The 25,668-nt window shown below is 42.1% G+C and overlaps 1 long non-coding RNA gene across 2 annotated transcripts; it reads left to right on the top strand.

Moving 5' to 3' along the window:
• The first annotated feature begins 8,730 nt into the window (after positions 1-8,730).
• Positions 8,731-19,999, top strand: LOC147572026 (uncharacterized). 2 transcript variants are annotated; one of them, XR_015246633.1, is made up of 4 exons: positions 8,731-10,690; positions 17,621-17,755; positions 18,147-18,220; positions 19,189-19,999. It is a non-coding gene; the product is annotated as an uncharacterized LOC147572026 (long non-coding RNA). The 2 variants fall into 2 exon arrangements; XR_015246632.1 differs by having other exon boundaries at positions 17,494-17,755.
• The last annotated feature ends 5,669 nt before the right edge of the window (positions 20,000-25,668 follow it).

Genomic DNA, 25,668 nt, shown 5'->3' with positions numbered 1-25,668 from the left:
AAGACTACAGCTAAGACCTGGTCATCCAAAATTCTGCCTCTCAAAACATCTGTATGATGGCATGGCATGCATGTGCCAGAGGGACCCCATCAGTAAAGGTTGCCCACTCTGAGCTAAGACATAGGCTGGTGAGGTTCCTGCTGTTCCTTTTCTTATTCTGTGCCTTGGACCCTGATATACTAGGGTGAGAGGCAGTGTGTTAAAACCAAAAATCCTGTACAGAGAATTCAGCCACAAATGAGACAAGGAACTTAACATCGTTACTTCTTAATGGACAGGATCGGCTGACCTCTAAAATTAAAGAAACAAATATTTAATGTAATCCTAAAAAGGAGATTAAATGTTTTCACTTCTGTCTTTAAAAGAATATACTGTACTTGATTATATCGCAACAATTCAAGCGTCCTTCCTGCCTCTTAATCCAGAGGCAAGAAGACTGGAGTGGGGGTTCACAAGAGCAAAGTTCTCTTTGTGTTGTGCCTCTTTGAGTTGTGAAGTTGGGCTGAGAAAAGCAGAGGACACGTTAATATTCTTAAAGTAATGGAAGTAAGTAGCAGTTAACATGGAAAAAGGGAAAAAGTGTATTTTAGAGAATCTAGAAGTCATGATATGAGAAGTTAAAACATGATGTAGAAAGCCACAGGGAGGGGCACCTGGGTGGCTCAGTCGGTTAAGCGTCCGACTTCGGCTCAGGTCATGATCTCACGGTCTGTGAGTTCGAGCCCCGCGTCGGGCTCTGTGCTGACCGCTCACAGCCTGGAGCCTGTTTCAAATTCTGTGTCTCCCTCTCTCTCTGACCCTCCCCCGTTCATGCTCTGTCTCTCTCTATCTCAAAAATAGATAAACGTTTAAAAAATTAAAAAAAAAAAAAGAAAACAAAAAAAAAGAAAGCCACAGGGAGTCTGTAGGAGACTGCCTGCCTAGCTCATATCAAACCTCGTTCTCAGAGAGGGAACTCTCTTCCTATTCAAAATCAACATTCTCAGTCATGATGATTGGCTCAAAGATGAACACCTGACAAATTGGATCACTCACATTTTTGCTCTCATGTTTGGAAATGAGAGACAGTGGGTAGTATTCCTGGAGCTGAGGTGATGGAAACCGAGCTTTTCTGTGACCTCATTGATCACATGTTCATGGGAGCAGTAAAGTAGGTCTGCAGAGGTGAAAAGTTCAGAGGTGTGATGAAAGAAATAGAGACAAAAGGCAGAAATGGTGAGGGTGTTCTGCCTCGCTCCTGATGACTTTCAAGTTTGGAACCAAGTCCCTGCTGGGGCCTGGGAGCACTTGCCCTTGGGCACCATGAAGTCTGCCTATGTCCCTGAATCCCTACAACAAATTCCTAAGGGTAAATATTGGGAAGGCAATGTATAAAAAGGGACAGGAACATTGTCTACTTTAGGCTAATGGGGAAAATCAGTGCAGATAAAACATGTCCTTGGTCTGGAAGTTTGGTTCTTAGACAAAAGATGAAAGGGTGAATCCCAGCAAAATCGAATCTGTCAGCTTCACAGACTCTTTGCACACCTCCACCCCAACCTCTCCTCCTCCTCCTCAGTGCTCCCCAAGGTTGGGTCCTTCTTAACCATCAAGCTACTGCAAAGTCACCACTGGGGGACGTCTCTTCTCCCCAATTTCAGTCTCTCTATTCCTGATTTCCCCCCAGGCCATAAAGAAATAGGCTAATGATTTACAAATTAGCAAATTCCACAAAACAAGGTTTCTTCAATTAGCTTTAACAGTAAAAGTATTAACATTGTCCTCCATCTTTATTTCAAGTTCCAGCTAACGAATCAACTAAGAATTTTTCTCTTCCATTCTGTCAGTTCTCCTCCTAAGCAGTGAACCTCCTCTCAGTTCTATTAGGCCAAAACTTTTAGTTCAAAACTGAAAACTGTGGTCAGTCCTCTGGAGATTTCTAAGCATGCCTGGATGCTGGGAGATAGCCTCTACTTTCCATCTGATTCTAGGTGAAAGAGATGACATTAGCTAAATCTGCCCTCCTCAAGGAAAGCCAGCAACACCTTGCTGCTCTGAGGTTTCTTCTGGTCACATGAGTAATAGAAAGTAGCCGATGGGGGGGGCCTTGCTGGCTGAAATGTGCTTGTCCAAGTGCACTTTTTGGGGGGAGTCTGGGAGGGGTTTCCCTCTACCCCCCACTCACTGATCACTGTGATGGAAGGATGAAGAGAGAGAATCCAGATGGAATGCCACCTTTGCCATTTAGGACGTGGGTGATCTTGGGTCAGTTATCTGGTCTCTCCAGTCCTCCATCTTCTTACCTGTATAATCAGCACAGTATTAATACAGTAGGTAGCTGGGCCTTCTAGGTTAAATAAGAGGATTGCAGATAATGTCTGTAACTTTATTGCCCAGCATTATGCCATTATGCACAAACACACACACACACACACACACACACACACACACACACACACATCAGATGTTCTTTTTATTTAGGCAGAAAGCCCAGATGGAAACTTTAGGCTGTTACTCTTGCCCTCACTCAGACTTCTTTGCTAGCACAGCTCTCCTCCCAAATCTTCTTTTTTATCCCTGGACATTATTACAGTTTCTGCTAAATAAAGTGTCCTGCCCAATAATGTTTTCTAATGTGGCAATGCCATGAATTGCACTGTATCAGGCCTTTTTTCTTTACCTCATGCTAATGAGGTCCAGATACAGTGCTGTTGCTTTTATTTTTCTAAGAAAATATATTGCTTCCTTTCTATGTGAATAGCACATATGCTTAGAATTATTTGGTGATCAATACTAATTAGGTATTCTGTTCAGTGGATGCTTAATGTTTTCATTGCAGACTTGCAACTAGTCACTTTGAATTGGTTGGCCCAAACTCTATATTGTTTCAATTGCCTTCGTTTTGTTTGACTTCCTTAGTGAGGAAAAAAACTATATTCAGTTGTATTCTTTTAACATTTTTATGCTTTTATTTATTTTGAGAGAAAAGAAAGAGAGAGAGCGAGCAGGGGAGGGGCAGAGAGAGAGTGAGAGTGAGAGTCCCAAGCAGGCTCCATGCTGTGAGCACAGAGCCTGATGTGAGGCTTGACCTCACGAATTGTGAGATCATGACCTGAGCCAAAACCAAGAGTTGGGTGCTTAGCCGACTAAGCTACCCAGGCACCCTTAATTTTTTTAAAAAAATATTTATTTACTTTTGAGAGAGAGAGAGAGAGAGAGAGACAGAATCCAAAGCAGGCTCCAGGCTCTGAGTGGTCAGAACAGAGCCCAGTGCGGGGCTTGAACTCACAAACCTGGAGATCATTACCTGAGCTGAAGTCGGATGTTTAACGGACTGAGCCACCAGACACCCCTCAGTTGTATTCCTTTAAGTTTCAAATCTAAACATAAGTCTGTGGATATAAAAAGAAAAATGAGGCATGCAATAACATTATGGAAAAATGTTCCTTATGAATTCAATGAAAATTTAATTGAATTTAAAGAAATTAAATTTTTCTTATAGAGACAAAAACTAGAATCCCGTGAAAAATTCTTATAGTCTCCCTCTCTCTCTCCTTATCTGTTTTCTTCATTCTTATTTTCTAATAAATCTTATTTAGACTTGAGACCCTACTGGGAAATTTCACTTTTAGTTTTGGGAAATGTCAGTTACCAGTGGTGGGAATATCAGAATATGTAAGCAAGAGAAAATAATCTTTTCTCTCTCACATGTGTTAAAAATAGTCACAGGGTATTCCACCCCTGCCCCCCATCCTGTAAAAGGGGAAAAAAAAAATCACCTTTGGACTAAAGTTTATGAGGGAGTGTTTTCCTAAGGGGGGAAAATTTTTTTAAAGAAAATTAAAAGAAACAAAACGATTTGAAATTGCAGTCAGTCAAGGAAGAAGAACAGAGTTGGCCAGTGGCATCTGCTCAGGCAGAACACGATGCCCCCCCCCCACCATCCCCCGCCTTCTTCCCTTGCTCTCCAGGCCTTTGGACAGGCACAGGGGCCATCAGGGAAAAAGGCTCTGGCCATGAGAACCACCCTTTTTTTTCCCCTTCAGCTTTTCAGTGGGAGGAAGAGAGAAGAGTAAATCCATACTCTGAAATTTCCTGGAGGCCTGGCCTCTTAGGCAAGGGTCTCATCCCACCTCCAGTGAGTCAGCTGAAATTCAAACTTGACCCCTAAGCCAAGCTGCAAAGAAGCGCTTCCCTCTAGTTCTCAGCCTAAAAAAATGGGCCTGAACCACCTTACTTGTCCTCACTCCATTTCCCCATCTCTCCCCCAACCTGCCCTGCCCATTTTCGGCTTCCAGCATTGCTGACCCCGCACAGGGAAAAGTTAGTTCTTTGCTTGCTTTTGTCCCAAATGCTCCACTTTTGTTTCTTTCTAACTCCTTTCCTCCACCACCCACATCTGCGTTCTTCCCCTAGCTGAGTCAAGTGAAGGACTGACTGTAGGACTGATTCAGACAGAAGACAAAAGATGCAAAGGCAAAAGATTTTAGCGACAGGTGTATTCTTGTTACCCATTTATAGAAGCTGAATTCAGCAGAGAACTTTCAAGCTCCACTTGACTCTGAATGCACAGACAAACATCAAGTAGTGCTTAGTGTTTTTCTCCTCAATTGTAGGTGCCTAAGGATTTAAGATTAATCCTAAGATTAAGATTAATGTGGCCAGACATTAGGTAGAAAATAAGGAGGTCTAAGTTATAAGCAATAAGACAATCCTAAACCTGGGGAAACTTACTTCCAAGCTCTGTACAAAGAAAAGGACCCAAGGCAAAGGTAACTAAAATAAAACCACTCATGTGGTCTACAGACCCTTACATTTTACTGACTTCCATGGTTGTCACCTTTTTAGTCTTGAGCCACAGACTCTAATGGAAATTACCAGGAGGTATTCATGATCCCAAATTTACTTCCTTTGTCAGATCCCTAATCCCCCAAGTAGAAATAAGTGTAAATGAGGCTGTGATCAGGAACCTTTCCTTGACTCTTGAAGATATTGCAGAATCTGCTGTTAAAGCAATAGTTGCCCAAGACTCTGGCCAAAGTTGTTCTCGATGATAGGATAGCCCTTGCTCACCCTTTAGATGAGCAAGGAGGTGTCTGTGTCGTGGCCAGCACTACTTGCTGCACGTAGATTAACACCTCTGGGGAAGTTGACACTTGGCTACATGACATCACTGAACAAGCCACTTGGCTTAAGAAAGTGACTCCTTCAATGGGAGTCAATCTATTTGACATAAGTTGGTCTGGGTAATGGGGACTGTGGCTTCAGAGTCCCCTCCAAACTTTGGATATTATTCTGTTTACAGTCGTTCTAATAGTTTCCCTGCTTCACTGTGTTCCCTCAAAAGCTTTAAATGCCTGTGTGCAGCCACTGGTGAACAGACGAATGATCTCCCTTTGCCTAGAACACACAAAACGGGATGATGAACATAGCCAACTAAGGGAACAAGGCTTCAGTATCCTAACCTATGTCTTCCACTTTGAGATCCAACCTGACTCCAACATCAACAAGATGCGGTGGATCCAAATGGTGCTAGTACCTTTTTTTTTGATGAACGTTCTCAGTACGACTGACTGGACCGCTGAAGGACTACTGTGACTTCTTCTGGCAAATAGCGAACAATTGTGTTTGTGAGCAAAGAGTTAAATACAAAGTCAAGGGCTTGATGATGCTGGGCTCTGAAGACTGTCTTCCCATTCTACTTCTTAGGACTGAAGGAAGGAATTGTTCAGTTTACAGAAAGCCAATTACCAAATTCAAAACCTATTTTAACTGAATAGGCTAATGAGATACGTGAAATTCCTTGTTAACCTGTTACTTTGGGGGGAAAGGCATTTAGCATGGCATGCAGGTATCTTTGCTATTTTTCTCTACTTCTATGCGGCTCCTGGTTCGTTTTCCACTTTTGTTCAGAACAAGTTTGCACGTAGTCTTAAATGCAATATTTGTTTATTCCAAAAGAACATATTCATGATAAAAATCATTGTAAAAGGAAAAACAAACCCCAGAATATTGATCAAAAGAGGGGATTGCCCCAGTGGCCTGGGCCGCATCACAAATCTTAAACCTAATTCAGATAGATAGATAGATAGATAGATAGATAAGTAAATAAATAAATAAGAATAAACCTAAGTCAGCTTGCACTTATAGGAAACACCTGTCAAGGAAACCTAACATGCACCAGTTACAATCTTCTGTCTCAGCTTTAGTTATCTAGCTTATCCCAGAAAATAGGACCTACTAGCCTTACAAGGAAATCCTCAGTCTCCCAGTCAGTCTTGCCCTGTTTCTGATTTGCTTCTTCTAATGCTCTATAAAACTCGCTTTTGCCCCAAATCTCTCAGGAGCAACATGGCACTGCTTGCAAGACACTGTACTCCCCCAATCCATGTATTGTTTTCGCTTGAATAAAGCACACCAAACTGGTTACTTAAAAAAAAGTATACGCAACAGGATATAAGCAAGTTAAAAAAATATGGTTTACTACTGAATTCAGAATATGTATTTTTAAATATTGCCACAATCCTAAATATTTATGTGAAACTCCATTAACAATTTGTGCCTGGTAGATTTAGCCCTGGAAGTTTGTTGCTTTTTATATTTTTGAAGTTTATGATATGTACACAAACTTATTAGAGGAACACTTTAAAAAATAAGAAAACAGGGGCACCTGGCTGACTTCCTCAGTAGAGCCAGTGAGTTCAAGCCCTAGCTTGGACATAGAGATTACTTTGAAAAAACAAAACAAAACAAAACAAAACAAAACCAATGAATTGTGAATTTTGAGAACTTACATTTTACCTAATGCCAGAAAAAACAGGTAAAATTGAAAAATTCAATTGATCCATAAATCTATTTGACCCTATATTCAGTATAATTCTAGATGAGATGTGAGGAAAGTCCCTCTCTTTCAGAGCATGTGGTCAGGGAGCAAACAAACTGCTCAGTGATGACTTGAGGACTTCATCCCAATCCTGCCCACCATGGCTGTATGAATCTGGGCAGGTTATATAACCTAAGCCTCAGTTTCTTTATCTGTAAAATGAGATAGTATTAATACTGCCTTTTCAGTTTAAGAAGATTAAATCGGATGTTAATATCTATGAATTGCTGAGAACAATGCCTGGAATGTAGTGAGCCCTCAAAAACGTTATGTATCAACTACATGGAAGCAAAGACTAGAAGTTATTCATTTTATGTCAAAATAAGTGAATATTTAGAGTTTTACATATATATAGCTGGATGTTTGCCTACATTTTTCATCTTTTCTTTTTGGTCAAAGATAGATCTGAAACCGGATGGGATATCACATATTATAGACCTACAAATTTCCTGTTTCTTTTAGATTGGTACCCAATCTTGGATTATACGGGTAGAAGAAACCAAAACATACTCCTTAGAGTAATACCTGAGAGCAGGAGTTATAGATTAAGATCTTCAGAACAAACAACAAAAGCCCTGACTATATACACAGAAGCAGTGTTCTTTAAGGCTTGAGAGGATTTTTTGACCTTTGCTTTATGAAACATGGACAATCTTACATTTGATTGGTGAATTTTCTCCGAGTTGCTTTTTTTTTAACCACGTTCCCTGCCTGAAAGCTAAACCTATTTATGGTGAGCACTGTTTTTTCAATTAAGTTTATTTTCATTTTCCCATAGGCCATGTTAGCTGAGAACGTCCCAAAGTTTTTCTTTCCTTTACTTTTCATAAAGGTTTTAAAATAAATTATACAACACTTTTATCTATTGGTCTCTTGAAATACTGTGAATTTTTTTCTCTCACACATTTAACGCCAGGTAAGAACTATTCTAAAACTTTTCAGAGAGTAATAGTAATCCATTTTTGTGGCAAACTCTCGGAGAGCAAGGATCGCAGCCGTTTCGCCAACTTTGTGAAATGTCTTATGCAAGTTGGTGTTCAACACATAGTACTTAAGAATGATGTGTTTAAGATTTGGCTTTTTCCAAACATTTTCAGCTGGGTATCAGAAAATACTATTTCAAGCTCCGAGCTCGATATTGGTAATAAGTTCTCTCCCCGAGGCCGCTCGTGATGGGGGCGGGGGCAGGGGTGGGGGAAGGGAGTGAACTCGGAACAAATCTCAAATCACCTTTCTAACAGTTTTGCAACAGAAAATATTGTCGGCTGCAAACACTTGGAGACAGCGAGTCTTAGCTAAGAACTCTCCACGGCCGGAGCGCGTCCCCCCCCCCCCCCCCCCCCCCCCCCCCCCGAGCCTAGCTTGCGGAGCCTGGCTTGCCGCCCCTGGGGACGTCTGCGCCTCCCGGGAGGACCTCGGGCTGCTCCGGGTCTGGGGAGCCGGCCCTGGGGGTTGGGAAGGTCGACGCAGCTGGAGTGAGGTCCTCCAGCCGAGGGCGGGGCGGGGAGAAGGGAGGCCTCGGCCGGCACCCGGGGCGCTCCACCCGGGCCGGGGTGGGCGGTGAGCCGCGGCGGACCAGCCCTCTCCCCGTCGCCCCGCGCGCCAGCGGCTCCGCCCCGAGCGCGGTCTCCCCTCCGCCAGCCGTCGTCCCACTCCGCCGCTGGCTCCCGCTCCACCTCCCTCCAGTAGGCGTGGGGGCAGGAATTCCGCCGCAGAACGCGGCCGGGGCTCAGTGCCCTGGAGGGCGGGGCGGGGCGGGGCGGGGCCGGGCGGCCGGGGGCCGCGCCCTCCCCCGGGCCGCCGCCTTGCTCTTCCCCCTCCGGGGCTCCAGCTCTCCTCCCCCTCCCTCCCCCCCACCCCAATCCTCCCGCGCAGCTCCCGGCTCCTCCGGTTCTCCGCCTCCCCTGCACTCCTGCTCCCTGCCCCCTACCCACGCGCCGGCTCCCGTGCTTCTTTCCCCAGGCTCCTCCCCTGCGCTCCTCCCTACTCCCCTCTAATGTTTCCCTCCTCTCCTGCCCTGGTGCCCCTTCTTGCTCTCCCTTCGCCCTTACTCCCCCTTCCTCCCGGATTCTGTTCCCTTCCTTTCCTCCTTACCACCTCCTCCAGATCCCCTCCTCTCCACCACCCCTCTCTCCAGCTCGCCTCTCGTCTTCCCACTCAGCTCCTCCCGCGAGCCCCTTCTCCCTTCTCCCACCACCTCTCCTGCTTGGCTTCCTCTTTCCTCCAGTGTTCCTCCTCCGGACCCCTCCTCCTTCCTCTCCCTTGCCCCTCTCTCCAGCTCCCCTCCCCTCTTTCCTCCCCTGCTCCTCTTCCCGGTCTGCGGAGCTCCCACGCGGTTGCTATGGAGGCGCCAGAGGCTGCCTGCGGCCGGGCGGGAGCTGCCCTGGGGCCCCGGGGACGGAGCTGTGACTCTGCCCTGGGCTCTGGCGCCTCGCCCCCTCGGGGCCCCGGAACAAAGAGCGCCCTCCCCCATCTCGGGAGTGCACTGAGACCTCCAGGCGCCCCAGGCCCGGAGGCTTAAGACCACCGCGGATCTTCTCTCCCCCAACCTCTGTTGACTGGACCCCTGGGGTCGGAGTGACAGCTGTGCGCCACCGAGCTACCTTCCTGGTCCCCCGAAGATCACTCCCGCTCTCCCCATCCCCACCCCCGTGCTGGAGGTGTCAGTGAGGCTGGGGGACGGCCAGATGGCCCCATTTAACAGGACTGTCCCCTTTTGTTGGGGGCCGAAGCAGCGTCCAGGCCAATTTACATAGGAAAATGGGGTTTGTGTCCCCAATTCAGTGCAGTGCCCCGACAGCTGGTGGCTCTGTCATCATGTCAGGACCCCACAGCTTGATGTTTAAAGTGGCTTTATGTGTGCAGATGTGTGAGTGTGAATAGCAATTGATTGGGAACCGGTAGCTATTAGTCTGCCTTGGAGAAACTCAGCGTTCTGTAGAGAAATATTATCAGCCTGGTCACCGCATAAGATCATGGAATGGAAAAGTCTTCCGAAGACTTCTGATGCTCTCTTATAGAACTAAGGCTTATTTTATCCAGAAATCTAAGAAGCCAAACAATTGGGATCTGAGGAGGATTTTTAAATCGTTATCATTTACGCTTTCCTGCTTGTAAAAGTTGTAAGGCTGAACATGAAAAGCATAAGAAAAACTGCCAGGACTTAAAAAAATTGACGAAAAGATCTCATCTAATTCATTTGATTAAACTACTTTAACTCTGCTAGCTTGTGTCCAGGGCCATAGCCTGCAACAGGCTGAACATTACCATTAGTTTGTAATCAGTAGTTTAAACCTGTGCACTTAAGTGATAGAATGTTAGGGACTTTAATTCTTATTTTACTAGGGAGGAATTTGAATCTCAGAGAGGTTAAGTGATTTGCCCAAAGTCGTACAATTCTGGAATATGATCTGTTGTTAGAATCCAGAAAAGATAATGGAAAGGGAAGATTTAAGACAGGAGATTAGAAGCCCCTGAAAATACCTTAATCAGGAAGCTCTCAAACCTTTCCACCAGTCCGCTGGAGCCACCAACAGGTAACTCCCCAGAAGACAAGGGATTGAAAAATTTTTCCCCTCTGCCTTTATACATTCAGCTTTAGCTCAAGACTGTACCAGAGCCAATTCTAGCCACTAGAATCTTCCAGAACTCTGAACTGGAACTGTTGACTTTGTTTCTGTCAGTGTAACCATTTTGTGATAAGATGAAAATTACATGGTTAAAATGGAATGAAATGGGAAATCAAAGCTGACCTGGAACCCTCTGGTTATGTTTTCAGGTGAGTGGACAAGATGACTACAGTGGAACCTGCATTCACCTTGCTAGAAGGTAGGGTGGCTAATTTGGAAAGGCTTTGATCTCCACAGAACAACAACACTAGCTACATTTATAACAATTGGAAAGAATCCTTGAACCCTCTCCTTACTTCAGGGACTGTGTTGGAAGAATTCTATTGGCTAAACTTACAAATAGACTCCTATTCCCTACCTCCGCCTTTAAACCCTAAGTGAATTTGTGATAAATTTGGAGAGTGCCTCTGGGGAAGATTTTAGTAGAGCCATAGTGAATCACAGGGTGCCACATTAAAAGAGAAGATGAAAACTGTAGTTCTTCCTAATACTATCCTCACCTCTGGAGGTTTCTGACTACCAAGAAGATACACATCTAGTTACAGGAGCCACATTTCTGAACATTGTCCAAAGCGGCGACTTTGGGTCTGAATTTCAATCCCAGCGCTGCCAACTGATTCTTACTCTGAGCTTTAGTTTCCTCATCTGGGGACAAGACAGTTCCTGGCTATTTTTGTGAGGATTAAATAAGCCATTGCTTGCGAATGCTTAGAATAGCCCCTGGCACATGGGAGAGAATGGGTAGCTTCATAATTATTATTTTAAATAACAATTTACTCTCAGTTCCAATTCTAAACGTATTTTAAACATATTTTAAAGCATGGGTAATTTGATTATCCAGGTCCCAGTGCAAAAAAAGAAAAAAAAGAAAAAAGTTCATACACTGCGTTTCAAACATGAGAAAGAGCAAGAGTGTAGAACTGGATTGAAACCAGAAATGGGGGTTAATTTCTGCTCTGCTTCTTATACCAGAACAAGTTAGCCAGTTTTTCCTGCCTCTCATTTGCTGGGCTCACATAGTAAGTACTAGGATGAGAGTGCCTAATATGTGATAAGGATTTTAGGTAATAAACATAAGAACCTGTTAATTCTTAAAAAACAAAACAAAACAAAACAAAAACCTGTCAATTCTTGAAAAGAGAATGTTTTAAGAATCACTAATACTGTGTTATATTTAAAAACTATACAAGGAAATTATTTGAATTTGACTCCCCTCTCACCACTACACACAGTCTCTTAGCCTTTTTTACTGCTTTATTTTGACTGCTTTTTTAGCATTTGCATTGGTTAGGTATTGAGGTATAACAAACATCCTCAAAACTCAACACCAAAATGACATTCATTTATTATTCTAGCTCGTGCGTCTGTGTGTCAGCAGGAGGTCAGCTGACCTAGGTTGAGCACATTGGGTGGTCCTGCTGAAGTTGGCTCAGCTTATACATGCATCTAAGGGTCTCCGGGGGCTCTGCTTTTGACTGAATTTGGTGGGGGAAGCTTAGTCTGAGTGGCTCTGCTCCACACCCTTTACCTTTCTCCTGTGACCAGCAGACTAGCTTGGGCATATTCTTATGGCAATGGCAGAGGAGCAAGAAGGGCATTGGAATCATGAAAGCCTCTTAAGGTCTATGTTTTTCTGGAGTCAGGAGCTGGCCTATTGTTGCTTCTACCTTATTCTATTGGCCAAAACAGGTCACATGGTCAGGCCCAAAGTCAAGGAGAAGGGAAGAAGTCCAGTTCACCACAGAGTACATGACAAAGGAAATGAACAGAGGGAGGGTAAAAAAATTTGGGGCCATTAATGCAGTCAAACACGGCACTTGTCAACATCTGGCATATTGTATATTTTACTATATAGACTTTTGTTACTCTTCCTGCTAGAACGTAAGCTCCATATGGGCAGGGATTTTTGTCTGCTTTGTTTATTGCTACGTTCTCAAGATCCAGAACAGTGGCACATTATAGATGTTGAATAAATATTGGCTGAATCAATTCGGAGGATTACATTAATTATTTTGGCTTATGTATAAAACCCAAATTCTCTAGAGAGAATGTAATTTAGTAACTTTATCTTCATTAAAACAATTTTTTGTAATGTTCACTTATGTTTGAGAGAGAAAGAGTATGCGCAGGAGAGGGGCAGAGAGGGGGAGACACACAATCTGAAACAGACTCCAAGCCCTGAGCTGTCAGCACAGAGGCCCACGTGGGGCTGGAACACATGGATCTAGAGATCATGACCTGAGCCGAAGTTGGTTGCTTAACCGACTGAACCACCCAGGCACCCCCGTTACTTTATCTTCTGATTTAAGGATCATTGTTCATGTTTGCTGGCTAATGAAACTGCCAGCTGCTTAGAATAAACATTATTTCTTAAACTTTAAAAAAATTTCTAAATTTTGGGGCACCTGAAGTAGTTCAGTCGGTTGAGCATCCAACTCTTGATTTCAGTTCAGGTCATGATCTCACTGTTGTGGGGTTGAGACCTGTGTTGGGCTCCATGTGAGCATGGAACCTGTTTGGGATTCTCTTTCTCCCTCTGCCCCTCTCCCTCACTCGCATTCTCTCTCTGTCTCTCTCAACTTAAACAAAAAAATTTCTAAATTTCAAAATGGTGTAAAATTTCTTGAGGACATATAAACAGGTACTATATAAAGGTAGATTATTGGACAGAAGATTAGCAGTAGGGAGAGGAAGAACTTTACATATATTTTGGCAGAGAATATGTTGCTTCTTCCTATGTGGGAATAATGCTAATATAAATCTCCAACTTCCAGAGTCTGAATCTGAGAAACTCTCAAGACTGTTGTATTTAAACTGTTCCAAGAGGCATGGGATACAAGACAGTACCTACACAGATTACTTTTGATGGGCTTTTGGGTTCATGGAAATTCAGTCATTTTTCTCTCTACCCTACTTTACCTAATCCAGAAGACGTTGAGCAAAATAAATTTTTAAAAAATTTATTTTTAAGTTAGTTAACATACAGTGTAGTCTTGTCTTAAGGAGTAGAACCCAGTGATTCATCCGTTACATATGATACCCAGTGCTCATCCCAAAAAGTGCCCTCCTCAATGCCCACCACCCATTTAATCCACCTCCCCCCACGGCCCTCCAGCAACCCTCAGTTTGTTCTCTGTATTTAAGAGTCTCTTAGGGTTTGCCTCCCTCTCTGTTTTTATTTTATTCTTGCAGAGGAATCTTCTTAAGGTCACGCTTTGAAAAGGAATTCCTGTGCAATATATTTTTTTATTCCCTTGAAATTTGGATTTGTGCTGTCGGTTTTTGACTGTGACAGATGATGAGGTAGGAGATAAAGTAGGCGTTAATGCTTAGTTACATAAAGGGGAGCTTTATGTACGTCCATTCCTAGCAGTAGGCGAATTTGGGACTCCCACAAGAAATCCAGGTCTTGAACACTGGAGTGAGTATCTGAAGTCTCATCATGCCAAGTGACTAACTTCTCAGATGGGCAGCTTGTAGACTTGAAAGCTTGATTATGAGTGGATGTATTATTTTGGATAAGAGGCAAAGTTAGGCGCAGAGGCATCCTGAATTGTAGTCATTTCTCTCTCTTTCTCTTTTTCTCTCTCTCTGCATGTCACTCAATACAGTCCCCACACCAGAAAGTTGCAGTTTATAAATTTAAAATGCTATAAACATTTCTCAGAAAGGTTTCATGGATAAATTTATATGAATATGTTTGCTTTATTATTAGTGAGACCCTACAAGCATTCAATTCATTTAGTTTAGTTTAGGTCTTTTGGGTTGGGACCTTAGATATTTAGAGGTTCATTCATTCAGCAAACATCCATCAAGGGTCTACCGGTGCACCAAATGCAATTAGACAAAGCCCTTGGCCCCAGGGAGCTCACAGTCTTGGGTAAGATAAGAGTGTCCATGGGCAGTGTCAACACAGTGGAAGAAAGCCTATGATTGGGGAGAAGGTGAGGAGGGAAGTCAGAGGAGAGGTGCCAGGGACTCCAGGGGAGACAAAGAAAGCAAACCAACTTTGGCAATTGTGTAATCCTTCTGATCTGCAGACTCTCTTTTGCCTGTATTGTCTCTTCTCATTCTCCAATTTCCCTACCTGCAGGCTAAGGCAGGGTGCTATTCTAAGGATGCTGAGGAGAGGTGATGGCTTAAGGATGTGCAATCTCAAGGTCTTATGCTTTGTAAGGGGTGGAGCCTGCATCCACACTTGGGTCTCCAGGTGCTCTCTAGGAGGCTGTTTCCTTCTTGGTCTTACCTCCTCTTCCTCTCTTGGCCAGGCTTGGGTGGTCTCTAGCTGTGTGGCCTGGTCCTGGTCTTCCCAGGCCTTCCATCCCTCAAATGGAAAAAGGAGGATATTGTCCAGGATGATTTTAATACCTTATGCCTCTAATGGTCTGTGATTCCAAGAACCTTTGCTTTTCTGGTAAATCTGAGAAACCTTGATGTGAAAGTAGTGTTAGTTTTTTATTCACGTGTTACAGAACCCTTGTGATAGGTTGATCTTCATAAAAAAAAAAAAAAATCTGTTTCAAGATGAAGATATTGAGGAACTAGGATCCTGCCACTTCTCTGTGGTCCCGCAGTACCCTGGCAGGGTTCTCATTCACGCTTCTGGCTCCTGAGTTTCTGATCTCTTATTCCTCTGTGTGAAATGTTTTTCCTAGGACCTCTTCATTTTTATTTTACTTCCATTTGTAGTGAGTGATGCTTAAAACTATGTTCTATAATTAAATGCCCCCCTAAACTACTTCTTGCTCTAGAGGTTTTAAGGTGTGTGTGGGTGTGTGTGCCTGTGTGCACGAATGTATTCTGTAATTTGCCTGTTGTTGGAAAGAGGTGGCAGACTGAAAGCTGGAGGGCCAAATGTTTACCTGCAGGCATATTTTTAAATTTATTTTGAAAAATAAATTTATTTTGAATGAGTAGCACTTGAAAATGGTACAAATTCCAAAAAGATCTTCACAGGACTTTTAAAAAGTTTGAGCCGATATTTAATGATTGGAAGATTTCATACCTAAAAATCTGGGTTTATGACTTAAAAAAAAAGTTTATGTATTTAGTTTGAGAGTGAGCGAGCATGCGTGCACGAGCAGGGGGAGGGTGGGGGGGGAGAGAGAGAGAGAGAGAGAGAGAGAAAATCTTAAGTAGGCTTCACACTTAGCTCTAATGCAGGGCTTGATCCCACAACCCTGGATCATGACCTGAGCAGAAATCAAAAGTCAGATGTTTAACCAACTGAGCCACCCAGGTGGCCCTTGGCTTTATGACTTTTCATGAAAATCAGATCTGGTAACATTAGCCCAGATTTCCTATAATGCCACCAGTCAGCCTTACCTTCTTTTGGCAGACTGTGGGCTCACCACCCCTCTCCCTGACCCCCATTTCCAAGTCTTCACCACTGACAGCCTCCAGCAGTCATTTAATCACCGGGTGGTCCCTCTAGACATTTGTGTTTGCACCTGCTTGCCTCAAGTATTTGTACTTTTTTTTTTTTTTTAAAGTAGGTTCTATGCCCATTGTGGGACTCAAGCTCACAATCCCTAGACCAAGAGTCACATGCTGTACCGACTGAGCCAGCCAGGCACCCCAAGTATTTGTAGTTTAGATGCCCCACCAACACGGGCGGGAGGCTGGTGGATCTGGGGCAGAACTGCCCCTAGACAGCTGGTGCAGGAAGGTGACTTCCTCTGACAGTGTTAGGATGTGGATGGGCAGAGTCATACAGGAGATACCTCAGGCCTGAGACGAAAATGCCAATAAGGAGAGAGGTTTAGGATTGGCTGGGATGTTTGTCTTCTGGACAGCAAACAAACAGTAACAGCAACAAATAAAGCAGGGAGACCGAAGGAGAAAGAAAAGAAGAGAATAGGACTTATTGAAGGACAAAATATGCCAGTGAGGGTAAACTGAAGAAATACACAAAATGACAACCATGAGCAAATTATTACTCTCCTTAATTCTCACCCACAAAATGGGGATATGTTTCTTAGAGAACAGTCATGAGTGTAAGAGGCAATATAATTAAAGACTGTACCATAATGCCTGGTTTTTGATAGATTATAGAGGATGGTGCCATAACTCCTAAATGGAGGTGTGGCCGCTTCACTTCATGCCCTAGGAAGCAAAAACAACAACAACAACAACAACAACAACAACAACAAACAAACAAAAAACAAAACATAATTTTTTTCTGGATAAAGGTCTACTTTTTAATTTATTTTAATTCATTAATTATTTTTTTGAAAGAGAGAGAGCAAGCTGGGAAGAGGGGCAGAGGGAGACAGAGAATCTTAAGCAGGCTCCACACCTAGCCCAGAGCCTGACTTGGAACTTGATCTCACAATCATGAAAGAGGCATTTAACCCACTGAGCCATCTAGGTACCCCAATATTTTACTTTTTTTTTTAATGTTCATTTGTTTTTCAGAGAGGAGAGAGAGTGAGAGAGACAGAGTGCAAGCAGGAGAGGGGCAGAGAGAGACACACACAGAATCCAAAGCAGTCTCCAGGCTCTGAGCTCTGAGCTGTCAGCACAGAGCCTGACGTGGGGCTAGAACCCATGAACCGCAGGATCATGACCTGCACCCAAGTCTGACTCTTAATCAACGGAGCCACCCAGATGCCCCTCAAAATTCTACCTTTTAGTAAAACATCTGTACTCTTTGGGCATTGAAAACGGGTTTTTGAATATGACAGTGTTTTTCTTCCCAGTTACATGTGGGCCACCTGGTCCCTCAGTGGTTATATATATGGCCTATAGAAGAGGCACCTGCACAATTAGGGTGATAGCTTGAATTTCCGGAGTCAGTGATTTTACCATTCTCATAATTATAATAAGGGCTCTGGCTAAGCCCCAACTGGGTTCAGAGTTAGGCTGTGTGTACACCTAGCAGGAAGGTGAACATCTATTTCAATGGGTTTATTTGATGTCATTAGGCTGTTAACATCTGTTCTCATTCTCTTTCAGCTAAGCATATGATAAAATTGTGCTTTCCTGTTGCCTTGAGTTCAGGCATGCCCATGGGACTTTCTTTAGCTGAAGAAATGCATTTAGAGGTGATTTGTGTCACATCAAACAGCTGCCTGACCACAGAAACCATAGAGGCATGTCAAGATGCTCCATCAGCTTGGTTTCCTAGGTGACTCAGATGAGCAGAGACCCGGTGACAACCTGCACTGAACACACAGGAAGCACGAGGAACAAACTTGCTATGCTACGTCACCGTTGGTTTTGTTTGTTACTGCTGCATGACTTGGTCTCTCCCGATTGGCAGGTATGATATTTTAGAGTTTCGTTTTGCTTTGTTATTTTTAACTGAAGGAGAGAGTTTTTATTTGCTTCTCTTGCTTGTGTTGTGGAGAGAAGATGGGGGAGTGAAGGGACAAGGACAGTGGAAGGAGATGGCATGTATTTGTTCTCCATCTAGGCCCTTAGTTTAGCTGGCAGCTCCCAGTGGTAAAGGAAGTTGAGCTGGAAGCTGAAAAAACTCCTTTCATGGGTGATTTTCAGAGTCTTGCACTATGTTTTCAGACCTAAGTGACACAGTGGTGGCCTGAAATCAGGAGAGGGCTATGTTTCAACCTTTCCCCCAGGACTCAGTAGTGCTATGATGTCTCAGGGACTGGAGGTCTGGGGAGGATCTTGACACGGCTTCTCTTTTTCAGACATCAGTATTTCTACACAGGGGAGCAGCGGAGGCAGGTATGGTGTCCTGAAGTGACAGCAGGAATAATAAAACGTGAGTAGATTGGGGACTGGACGTGCCTGAGGTATCACCTGGAGATACCCAGAAATAACTGGGGGAGGCTTGGGAGGCATCTTAAGGTCCTGATGTTATGCTGTCGATGCCAAGAGCTGTTGTCATTTGGAATTAATATTAATGGGCCCTCCTATGTATATCCAGGCTCAGGAGGTGCTGAGACGGTGAGTCAGAGAATTAGTCGGCTGCTTTGGTTCAGCTGGGCCTGAGGCAGGGCTCTAAACTGGTGACAATATGCACCCATTGATCTTTCTGATTGACTGTCAGCTTGATGCTGTCATTTTTCCATGTATGCTATCTGGCGGCATGGGTCCCTGTGTATTTTGTCTAGCAGTCAAACTGAATATATGACATATCCATTTCTTGAGGAAGAAAGCCACAGTGTTTAATATTATTTTATAAACCACCATAATTTCTGGACTTTATTGTAGGACCAGGTTTCCTTTTCCTTTTCCTTTTTTTTTTTTTTTTTTTTTGATGGATGCTTAACCGACTAAGCCACCCAGGCACCCCTCCTTTTTCTTTCTTTCTTTTATGTCAACATGGAAAACAGCATTTATTCTCTTTATAATCAATGGTAAATTAGTTTGGGAGAGAATTTGGGAGGCGGTTTGTCAAACTACATTGACCGTGTCTCTGAAATGACTTTAAAATGCCATCATATACTCCCATACAGACAAAGTGGTATAGAAGCACAGGTATCTTTGTGAGTCTACATGATGCAAAAAAAGTAGAGAGGGAGACTATTTTGTTGTAATTAAACTTAAATTGGGTTGGGAGAGTTCCACTTTAACACCCTTCGCACACACACCAATTCATTCACACTACTGTGGGGACGTTACCAACATCTTACATTCATCTTAGGTATTCTGACCCCAGAAGGTGACCTGAGAGGATTGATTCCTCATCTCTCTTCTCTATTTTATTATCTTTCTTTCTGTCTTTAGGCAGCAGTGTGGGCTTTCCTGGTGACACCTGCAGTTATGACCCTGGCTTGAGAATCCATTAATTCTTCTCCATCTGCTTGGATCAATACCTTAGGCAACTCTGGGCACTATGGTTCTGTGAAGGGCAGAGCCACGTTCCTGTTGAAATGTCCTGTAAAAACCTGGGACAATGTCAACATGGAAAATAGTGCTTATTCTCTGTATAGTTAATGGAAAATTGTTATATTTGTTAATAATGTCACATCTCTTTGACATTAATATTAACATAAGATCTTTCCAATAAATTAACACAATTTCTCACCCCAAAGTGGAGAAGTCCTGAATCTTGCTCAAGGTCACCAATTAGCAGCAGAGATGGAACTCAAACTCAGGACTTCATGACTCCTTGACTATGCCCAGCCCCCTTCTCTTGGGGAGCATTGTAAAGTAATTAAAGGGTGACATTTTCTACAATACTTTTAAGCTTCAACACTGTTATTTTGCTTCTATAGAAAGGATTACAGAAAAAATGTTTCTGTGTTGATGTAAAGTATGATGGCATGTTGCTAATGCCATGAATGTTGCATTTTCCTTAGAATAAAAAATATACAAAGAAAAGTAAATAGTTTCCTGGATATCACTTCATCCAAACCCTTCCTTCTTATCTCTGAAGAGAATAATCATAATAGATTACTAGCAAAACCATTACTGAGTGACTATTCTGGGGCCAAGCACAGTGTGCAGCCTGATGTCTAGTTGCTGACATTTAATGCTCACAATGACCTGTGATGTCAGTACTAGGTTAGACCCGTTTTACTGATGAGGAACTGAGGCTTACAGAGCTTATGTAATTTGTCTAAGTTTTACAGCAGGCAAGCATCTTAGTAGTAATCACAACCACACCATTTATTTTACCCTTGTACCTGAGGAAGTCTCATATCTGGGAAAAAAAAAATAATTTCCACAAATGAAAAAAAAATAATTAAACCAACTCAGAAATGAGTTGAAGTAACAGATTTAAGCTTTGCTTTTTGGAAGCTGGCTTCAATGGAGACATTAATCTTGTCAATTTCCCTAGAAAATTAATTTGCTTTGCAGCAAAGTCTTGGGATGGTGTATATTAAACATTACAAATAAGCTAGACCCAGTCTGCCTTTAGCCAGGCACAAATTGCACACTTTAGAGGGGGGAAAAAAAGCAGTAAATTAAGACAAAGCAATGTGAAACATTTTTCATTTAAAGAAAAGCTAGCCGCTTAATATATTTTCTAGCTACAGGGTCTTGACCCTTTGAGGATGTTGAAAGGGAAGGAATAACAGGATTGATTACGGAAGGGGAAAAACATCAACTTTAGAAAGGTTTTGGCAGATTAGATGACATTATGATGCCTGTCATGACTTCCTCCTGCCAAAATGAGATTCATTAAAGAAAACTCTTCGCTAAATTAAAACTCTCCTCACCAATCTCCTCCCCTCCAGATGTTAACAACCCACTGCAGCCTGTTGGACAGCATGGCTGTGGGTGATCAGTGGAGATGCTTCGTAACATTCTTTATTTTTTTTTTTAATTTTTTTTAAATTTTAAAAAATTAACATCCAAATTAGTTAGTATATAGTGCAAAAATGATTTCAGGAGTAGATTCCTTAGTGCCCCTTACCCATTTAGCCTATCCCCCCCTCCCATAACCCCTCCAGCAGCCCTCCGTTTGTTCTCCATATTTATGAATCTCTTATGCCTTGTCCCCCTACCTGTTTTTATTATTTTTGTTTCCCTTCCCTTATGTTCATCTGTTTTGTCTCTTAAAGTCCTCATATGAGTGAAGTCATATGATTTTTGTCTTTCTCTGACTGACTCGTTTCACTTAGCATAATACCCTCCAGTTCCATCCACGTAGTTGCAAATGGCAAGATTTCATTCTTTTTGATTGCCAAGTAATACTCCATTGTATATATATACCACATCTTCTTTATCCAGTCATCCATCGATGGACATTTGGGCTCTTTCCATACTTTGGCTATTGTTGATAGTGCTGCTATAAACATGGGGGTGCATGTGTCCCTTCGAAACAGCACACCTGTATCCCTTGGATAAATACGAGTAGTGCAATCGCTGGGTTGTAGGGTAGTTCTATTTTGAGTTTTTTGAGGAACCTCCATACTGTTTTCCAGAGTGGCTGCACCAGCTTGCATTCCCACCAACAATGCAAAAGAGATCCTCTTTCTCCGTATCCTCGCCAACATCTGTTGTTGCCTGAGTTGTTAATGTTAGCCATTCTGACAGGTGTAAGGTGGTATCTCATTGTGGTTTTGATTTGTATTTTCCTGATGATGGGTGATGTTGAGCATTTTTTCATGTGTCACTTGGCCATCTGGATGTCTTCTTCGGAGAAGTGTCTATTCATGTCTTTGCCCATTTCTTCATTGGATTATTTGTTTTTTGGGTGTTGAGGTGATAAGTTCTTTATAGACTTTGGATACTAACCCTTTATCTGACATGTCATTTGCAAATACCTTCTCCCATTCTGTTGGTTGCCCTTTAGTTTTGCTGATTGTTTCCTTCACTGTGCAGAAACTTTTTATCTTGATGAGGTCCCAGTAGTTCATTTTTGCTTTTGTTTCCCTTGCCTCCGGAGATGTGTTGAGTAAGAAGTTGCTGCGGGCAAGATCAAAGAGATTTTTGCCTGCTTTCTCCTCGAGGATTTTGATGGCTTCTTGTCTTACATTGAGGTCTTTCATCCATTTTGAGGTTTTTTTTTGTGTCTGGTGTAAGAAAGTGGTCCAGGTTCATTCTTCTGCATGTCGCTGTCCAGTTTTCTCAGCACCACTTGCTGAAGAGACTGTCTTTATTCCATTGGATATTCTTTCCCGCTTTGTCAAAGATTAGTTGGCCATACGTTTGTGGGTCCATTTCTGGGTTCTCTATTCTGTTCTGTTGATCTGAGCGTCTGTTCTTGTGCCAGGAACATACTGTCTTGATGATTACAGCTTTGTAGTATAGCTTGAAGTCTGGGATTGTGATGCCTCCTGCTTTGGTTTTCTGTTTCAAGATTGCTTTGGCTATTCGGGGTCTTTTCTGGTTCCATACAAATTTTAGGATTATTTGTTCTAGCTCTGTGAAGAATGCTGGTGTTACTTTGATAGGGATTGCATTGGATATGTAGATTGCTTTGGGTAGTATCGACATTTTAACAATATTTGTTCTTTCTATCCAGGAGCATGGAATCTTTTTCCTTTTTTTGTGTGTCTTCTTCAATTTCTTTCATAAGCTTTCTGTAGTTTTCAATGTATAGATTTTTCACCTCTTTGGTTAGATTTATTCCTAGGTATTTTATGGTTTTTGTGCAACTGTAAATGGGATCAATTCCTTGATTTCTCTTTCTGTTGCTTCATTGTTGGTGTATAGGAATGCAACTGATTTCTGTGCATTGATTTTATATCCTGCAAGTTTGCCAAATCCTAATAATTCTAATAAATTCTAAATTCTAATAATTAATTCTAGCAGATTTTTGGTGGAAGCTTTTGGGTTTTCCATATAGAGTATCATGTCATCTGCGAAGAGTGAAAGTTTGACCTCCTCCTGGCTGATTTGGATGCCTTTTATTTCTTTGTGTTGTCTGATTGCAGAGGCTAAGACATCCAATACTATGTCGAATAACAGTGGTGAGAGTGGACATCCCTGTCTTGTTCCTGGCCTTAGGGAGAAAGCTCTCAGTTTTTCTCCACTGAGGATGATATTAGCGTTGGGTCGTTCATATATGGCTTTTATGATCTTGAGGTATGCTCCTTCTATCCCTACTTTTTGAGGGTTTTTATCAAGAAAGGATGGTATATTTTGTCAAATTCTTTCTCTGCATCTATTGAGAGGATCATATGGTTCTTGTTCTGTCTTTTATTGATGTGATGAATCATGTTAATTGTTTTGCGGATATTGAACCAGCCCTGCATCCCAGGTATAAATCCCACTTGGTCGTGGTGAATAATTTTTTTAATGTATTGTTGGATCCGGTGGGCTAATATCTTGTTGAGGATTTTTGCATCCATGTTCATCAGGGAAATCGGTCTATAGTTCTCCTTTTTAGTGGGGTCTCTGTCTGGTTTTGGAATCAAGATAATGTTGGCTTCATAGAAAGAGTTTGGAAGTTTTTCTTCATTTTTTGGAACAGCTTCAAGAGAATAGGTGTTAACTCTTCCTTAAATGTTTGGTAGAATTCCCCTGGAAAGCTATCTGGCTCTGGACTCTTGTTTTTTGGCAGAGTTTTGATTACTAATTCGATTTCCTTACTGGTTATGGGTCTGTTAAGATTTTCGATTTCTTCCTGTTTCAGCTTTGGTAGTGTATATGTTTCTAGGAATTTGTCCATTTCTTCCAGATTATCCATTATATTGGCATGTAATTGCTCATAATATTCTGTTATTATTGTTTTTATTTCTGTTGTGTTGGTTGTGATCTCTCCTCTTTCATTCTTGATTTTATTTATTTGGGTCCTTTCCTTTTTCTTTTTGATCAAACTGGGTAGTGGTTTATCAATTTTGTTAATTCTTTCAAAGAACCAGCTTCTGGTTTCATTGATCTGTTCTACTGGGGGTTTTTTTGTTTGTTTGTTTTGATAGCATTAATTTCTGCTCTAATCTTTATTACTTCCTGTGTTCTGCTGTTTTGGGGTTTTATTTGCTGTTCTTTTTCCAGCTCCTTGAGGCGTAAGTTTAGGTTGTGTATCTGAGATTTTTCTTCCTTCTTTAGGAAGGCCTGGATTGCCATGTACTTTGCTCTTATGACCACCTTTGCTGTGTCCCAGAGGTTTTGGGTTGTGGTGTTATCATTTTCATTGACTTCCATATACTTTTTAATTTCCTCTTTAACTGCTTGGTTAGCCCATTCATTCTTTAGTAGGATGTTCTTCAGTCTCCAAGTATTTGTTACCTTTCCAAATTTTTTCTTGTGGTTGATTTCGAGTTTCATAGTGTTGTGGTCTGAAAATATGCACGGTATGATCTCAATCTTTTTGTACTTACTTAGGGCTGATTTGTTTCCCAGTATATGGTCTATTCTGGAGAACATTCCATGTGCACTGGGGAAGAATGTATATTCTACTGCTTTAGGATGAAATGTTCTGAATATATCTGTTAAGTCCATCTGGTCCAGTGTGTCATTCAAAGCCATTGTTTCCTTGTTGATTTTTTGATTAGATGATCTGTCCATTGCTGTGAGTGGGGTGTTGAAGTCCCAGACTATTATGGTATTATTATCAATGAGTTTCTCTATGTTTCTGATTAATTAATTTATATATTTGGGTTTTCCCATATTTGGTGCATAAATGTTTACAATTGTTAGGTCTTCTTGGTGGATAGATCCCTTGATTATGATATAATGCCCTTCTGCATCTCTTGATACAGTCTTTATTTTAAAGTCCAGATTGTCTGATATAAGTGTGGCTGCTCTGGCTTTCATTTGTTGACCACTAGCATGATAGATGGTTCTCCATCCCCTTATTTTCAATCAGAAGGTGTCTTTAGGTCTAAAGTGGGTGTCTTGTAAACAGCATATAGATGGATCTTGTTTTCTTATCCATTCTGTTACTCTATGTCTTTTGATTGGAACATTGAGTCCACTGACGTTTAGAGTAAGTACTGAAAGATATGAATTTATTGCCATTATCATGCTTGTAGAGTTGGAGTTTCTGGTGGTGGTCTCTGGTCCTTTCTAATCTTTGTTGCTTTTGCTATATATATATATATATATATATATATATATATATATATATAATTTTTTCCCCCCATCTTTTCTCCCCTCAGAGAGTCCCCCTTAAAATTTCTTGCAGGGCTGGTTTAGTGGTCACAAACTCCTTTAATTTTTGTTTGGGAAATTTTTAATCTCTCCTTCTATTTTGAGTGACAGCCTTGCTGGATAAAGAATTCTTGGCTGCATATTTTTCTGATTAAGCACATTGACTATATCCCACCACTCCTTTCTGGCCTGCCAAGTTTCTGTGGATAGGTCTGCTGCAAACCTGATCTGTTTTCCCTTGTAGGTTAGGGACTTTTTTTTCCCTTGCTGCTTTCATGACTCTCTCCTTGCCTGAGTATTTTGCGAATTTGACTATGATATGCCTTGTTGATGGTCGGTTTTTGTTGAATCTAATTGGGGTCCTCTGTGCTTCCTGGATTTTGATGTCTGTGTCTTTCCCCAGGTTAGGAACTTTTTCTGCTATGATTGCTCACATAACCCTTTTACCCCTATTTCTCTCTCTTCCTCTTCTGGGACCCCTGTGATTCTGATGTGGTTCCTTTTTAATGAGTCACTGATTTCTCTAATTCTTAAATTGAGCTCTTTTGCCTTCATCTCCCTCTTTTTTTCTGCTTCATTATTCTCTATAAGTTTGTCCTCTGTATTGCTGATTCTCTGTTCTGCCTCATCCATCCTTGTCGCCGCTGCATCCATCTGTGATTGCAGCTCAGTTATAGCATTTTTAATTTCATTCTGGCTATTTTTTACTTCTTTTAT

This window comes from Puma concolor, chromosome F2 (assembly GCF_028749965.1).
Source record: "Puma concolor isolate L17-30 chromosome F2, mPumCon1.1.hap2, whole genome shotgun sequence".
NCBI classification, from domain to species: domain Eukaryota; kingdom Metazoa; phylum Chordata; class Mammalia; order Carnivora; family Felidae; genus Puma; species Puma concolor.
Note: the sequence above shows the minus strand (reverse complement) of the source record. Positions and strands in the feature narration are given on the sequence as shown.